The sequence below is a fragment of the Electrophorus electricus genome, unplaced genomic scaffold (genome assembly GCF_041902795.1).
Source record: "Electrophorus electricus isolate QZ-2024a unplaced genomic scaffold, ASM4190279v1 Scaffold51, whole genome shotgun sequence".
Lineage (NCBI taxonomy): Eukaryota > Metazoa > Chordata > Actinopteri > Gymnotiformes > Gymnotidae > Electrophorus > Electrophorus electricus.
In genome coordinates, this window is record NW_027658769.1 from 1,028,917 (window position 1) to 1,034,592 (window position 5,676).

The following is a 5,676-nucleotide window of genomic DNA, read 5'->3' on the forward strand; positions in this document are numbered from 1 at the left end:
GTTCAGTTAGTGCTAGTATTGAGGAACCATTGCATAACTAACAGCGGTACAGAGGCAGAAACATCATGTGTTCAGATGAATAACTGGATGTGTGTGAGACAGTCTGTGAGAGGTTTGCATTTGTGTGTTGCATGACTATGAGTGGGAAAACCATATAAAGGTAAAAACATTACCTCTGCAACAAGGATCTCTTCTATTTGAAGGAAAGGTTTAAGTTAGACACAGTCTCAACAGAGTAAGTTAAATCTGTCTGTGTTAAGACCAGTTGACATATCAGTGGTTTATCACTGATTATGTCTGCCACTGAGATACCACAAATTAAGCTTTCCAGATTCCAAGACATACAGTTGTGCAGTGTGAGCCATACATCAATTTGAAAACTTCAAAAGTCACGTAATGTGTGCATGGCATAAGCGTATTAGCAGGTCCCGAAAACATTTGCTATCAGAAAGGATTTCATCATAGAAAAAAACTACAAATTCTAGACTTGAGAATGTGAGCATCAATCCCACTAACACTCACATACTAAAAGAGCACTCTACCACTTGACCTAGTTCTCCTAGAGTGGGACTTGTTTGCAGATCGGACAAAAGCTGAAGACACAGTGGAATGGCAATTCTCTAGGAGATCATACCAAATCCTGCATCCACCCTAAATATTTCATCTAGCTGTGAAGTCAAAAAAGCTTATTCCTGAAATGACAGGAATAGTTCTTGCAGATTCTGATATGCTATGCAAACACTATAAAATGTGAGCTATGTTAGATCTGGCAGCCATTGGCTCTAACTGTCTCTTTTTATTGAGTTAAGCAATGCTTACAGAATAACTTTCTATGGCTTCAAATACTTCCAAGAATTAAACCTTGCAGAGCTCTGTAGCTAGACACATTGTCTCTGTCGGTTTGACATGTTCATTTGACAAACTAGCTAAAATAGCATCTTTTGGTTTGAATAAATTGCCCCTTAGACCCAGACAAAAAATTGCTCAAAATCTTTCTGCTTATTCATGCAGCAATGACACAGATTTCCAAAGAAAGAGGACGTATGGTTAAAGCTAGAAAAAAATGCCTACTCTGTGCTCAGGCAGAAAATCTGATATTTTAAATATGTCCCTAAAAGGTTTATATTCCTTGGCTCACAGAATCAGACATTACATTTTTGTTGTTATGGCAGATTTCATGGTGTAATAGACAGCACTATGTAACTCACAGCAATAAAGCTCAGTGGACTTTGCAATTGATGATTTCGTCACTGTGTACAACTGCACTGAATTGCTCTTTAACAAAAGCTTCTCCACATTTGCTTTTGAAGTTTAATTCAAAAGTTGGCTGCAGAATAACCATTTGTCAGAGGGAACAATAAGTGTCAACTTTCACCTATGCTCGGTCGAAAAAGTGGCCGTAATCTTGTGGACACCAAGTCTACAATTTCATGGAAAGGTTCCCTTCAGTGCTGTACCAAAAACTGCAAAATGAACGGAGAAAGGCCGATTAGCTCAGTTGGTCAGAGCGTGGTGCTAATAACGCCAAGGTCATGGGTTTGATCCCCATATGGGCCATGTGGGTTTTGTTTGATGAATGACCCCTTGTCAACAAACCACCTGTTTGAACTTGTGTTGCTTATAACATTGCTTGTAAATCACAATCTGCTAAGACATGTTCCAAGTACATGAGAGTGTGTTCTTGATTACAAAACTTTACCCATGGATTTGTGCTTGTTTACAAATCTTGGACAATGCAGAGAAAAGTATGAAATCAGAGGGACTCTGGCATTAGTGTAAGGCTCTCGATCGCTGTGTGAATAGGTCAAAGAAGCCATTCCAGAGGCATGCAGACAACCTGCATCCTCCCCATCAAATTATAGCCAGTTAGGTGTCTGGAAGTGCCAGGGAGTTCAAATCCTTTAGTCTGAAATGTGTTGGGATATGATTATGCCTGCCACTGAGGTCTGACAGCTCCACAGTTGCCTTGTGAAAAGAATACAGTATAGACCGGCACCGACATACATTACTGTATACATCAGAGATCAGCGCAGGAATATCAGTTTGTAAACCCGCCAAATCTGCCCCCACAGGCTCCCTGAGTTCTACTAATCGCTCCAACACCTTGTTTCAACCTCAGTTTCTTTTTTTTTGAAGCGCATGAGGCAGCTTCAGCTATTTCCACAGGCAATCATATTAGATGTGCCATCAGTAACCAGACATGTGACTTTATTTTATTTCCCATTCTTCCATAAGAGAGGATTTCACACAGGCCAAATTTTCAGCCGTATGCGCCTGCAGGAATTTCACAACACCAAGTAGTGTAGACTACAGAAATGTGTTGTCATCTATAAAATGGCAGGTCACAGCCAAGAAGGCATCCACATTAAGAGATGTCCACATATCTGCTGACAAACTCATTGCAGGAATTTTCTGGACCTCAGCTTTGGCCTTCTCTTTCTCTTATTGACATTTGGCCTCAACCATGGCCTTTACAGTCTAAAGGGAAGGAAGAAAATAATTATATATATTTTTAATACTACTCTCATAATGTATCCATGTCACCACACATACCTTCCTAGTTAGGAGAATATAAGTTGAATCCAATTTTGCTACCAAGTCCCTGAAGCTTTTATCCTCAACTATGCTAAATGGCTGTGTGTCTCTAACTATCATGGGGACCAAAGCCTCATCCAGCTCTTCCTTTCTGGTCACTGCTTTGTAAAGATTAGATTATACTTTGTCACCAAAAAATATAGTACTCACCAATGAAATTCACTTTATAATCCAATCCAAACTGCAAATAACATTTAAGGTGCAGAGAATAATGCAATATATATATATATATGTATATGTATATAGAGTATATACACATTTTATATACATGTGCATAATAACGTTAACACCTTGTGACAACTGATAAATAAGCCAAATGACATTGGCAAGGGTGACAGTAGGAAAAACTCACTGGAATGGTGGAAGGGACTTGGAAGGTGTCAGACTCAAAAGGGAACTCATCCTCCTTCGGTTAACCCTGGATAAACCTGGGCAAAGATGAGTTGGGTAGAGGATGGCTGACAAATTGTAAGCATGAAAGATACACTACAGCATTCCTACACAAAGACATCATAGGAGATAGAAACAGAGCACAGTTCACCTGGATAGAACACCTGGGTAGAAATACAGTAACTCATTATTATAACAGTACAAAGAAATGAAATGTGGATCATCCAGGTGAGGTTCATCTGCTAATCTGCACATAAATATTGTTTGTGACAGTGCAGAATGTTGCAGGTAAATGGAGGGCAAGGTGCTGTCATTTTAAGCATTTTAAGGCAGGTCCAGGAAGGAGAAACCCCAGCAGGTAGGAAGAGTTAGTGGGGAGCACAGATAGCACAGCACTCCAGAATCATGTACTGGAGCATGGTGTGTCCACTGGGGGGAGGTGGGGTGGTTGGAAGAGCATAAAAGACTGTTGTTACTGCAAAGATTCATTTAGACCTTTCATTTGGACTGTTATTCTTTTTTTAGGGGGCGGGGGGGGGCATGTATTTAATGAAATAATAACGAAAAATTAATAGATGAATTCATACCAACTCAAATTTGCTGGTAAAGAAATCATTTGTAAGGTAAAAGTTATTTTAAGAGTGATGTTAAGGAATTTTTTTAAATGTTAATTATAATTTCATTAGAATAATTCTAACATCTACGGGATGATCTGAGGGTTAAAGAAAAAAGAGGTGGACCTTATGGGCAATAAAGCAAAAGTCATTATTGTAGTACAAGACCCTTTGTTCTAGCTAAGTGATCTGCTGCATCTCAGTTTGAGTCATGTAGAATTCTAAAGACAGAAAGTCTTTATTCTGGCATAAAATAAAACTGAAGGGGGAAACATACTTTGAGTTAGTACCAGTAGTTATTGATTGTACACAAAGTCCAGTATGCATCCAAATGTAATCAAGAGATATCTGTTGGTAGCTGAACATCTCCAACTCGTACAATGCAATGTTTCTTCTTTGTGTCAAATGAACTTAACAATTCAAACATCCATAACTGGCCGTGTTTCTTGCCAACATACTGGTGTTTGGACTTATGGGATTACATGTCTGTTGCCTTCAATAGCTTAGTTGGTAGAGTGGAGGACTGTAGAATTTAAAACTGTTATCCTTAGTCTGTCAGTTAAAATCTGACTCAAAGGAAGTTTGTTTTTTCACATACAAGCTTCTTTTTTAAGTGAGCAAAAAGAGCATCCCCTGACCAGGAATCAAGCCCAAGTCGCAGTGGTGAAAGTGTTGAATCCTAGCCACTCACCCACCAGCAATAAAGCTCAGATGCTTCTGACAAACATTTTTCAAACTCTGTATTCCTAGTATACTGACGATGTTTGTATGCATACTGGACTTGGTATGCATGAGCATTAGGAGGTCATAAAGAGAGGTATTCATATTTCTTTTTATTCCACATAAAAATTAAGTTTGAAAGAGAATCCTAGCCACTAGCTCACCAGGGATAAAGGTGACAGTTTCCTCTGACATGAACATGAGCTACATTCATTGGTAACATTTTGATCGAAACCAGGCAAAAGTATTTAGTCACTAGCTGAAATAGCTCAGCTGGGTGAGTGTTAGATTGAATATCAAAAGACTCCTAGTTCAGTCCTGGGTTTTGGTAGCTGTGCAAGACCAAGCTCCTCATCAAACTGTCCTCTTTTTAAGAATATTTCATAAACTTTTACATTCCTTTCCTAAAAACGAATGACATTACTGTTTTTACGCTATTGTTAGAAGTCATAGTGTAATAGTGCTCTAGACTTTGAATTCAGTGATCCTACTTAAACTTTAGTGGAATTTGCACTTCCTTATGATATGTTTCCTCACTGCACAGAGAGCCATTTGAACATTGGCTTCTGTATAAACGCTTTTGAAATGTTTTTCATTAGTTGTCTACTGGCCAAACCACTGGACAAGGGGAGGGTAGGTGTCAGCTTGCATGTATGCTTGTGTTGGTATCCTGGTTCACACACTCCCTGTGTTTTCATGGAATGGGGCCTACCTCAGCTTCCTTTGGCTCATGGATGGGCTTTGTCCTACCAAAAAAGGTGATGCAAATAAGTCATCTGCTTACTAAAGTTCTTGAAAATCACACTCTGCGAAGAGGCATTGCATAATGCAAAAAAACCTTCAGAAACAATACACTCTAATGACAGCAACCAACATACTTAATACAGGAGTGACCTCAGGGGTGATCTCATCCAAAGGCCACAACAGGAACAACAGGCTTAAGAAGGGACACATGAAATGACCTCAAAACACAAAAGTGAGCAGGTAAGTTGAGTTGATATGTGACTTCATTAATGTGCTTGGTAATTTCATATGGACCGATATACTTGGGACCTAACCTGCGACATGACCCCGGCTTGCGGTAGTCCTGTGTAGAGAGCCACACTCTGTCACCAGGTTGGTATATCGGGTTCTCCCCTCTGTGCCTGTCCGCAATTTCCTTATACGTTCAGAGAACTCATACAATACACTGATCTGTTTCCTCCCATACCCTTTCGCTCCGCTGCATCCACTCATCCACAGCGGGGAAACCAGCTGATATGGAAGTCCATGGGACATTTGAGGCTGATAACCTAAAATACAATAAAAAGGAGTCAAGCCAGTGGATGAACTAGTAAGTGAATTTTGGGCCATTTCT

General features: G+C 39.7%; 1 non-coding gene across 1 annotated transcript; it reads left to right on the top strand.

Annotated features, from left to right (window-relative positions):
• The first annotated feature begins 1,483 nt into the window (after positions 1-1,483).
• On the top strand, positions 1,484-1,557 carry trnai-aau (transfer RNA isoleucine (anticodon AAU)). Its single transcript has one exon. It is a non-coding gene; the product is annotated as a tRNA-Ile (tRNA).
• Positions 1,558-5,676: the final 4,119 nt, after the last annotated feature.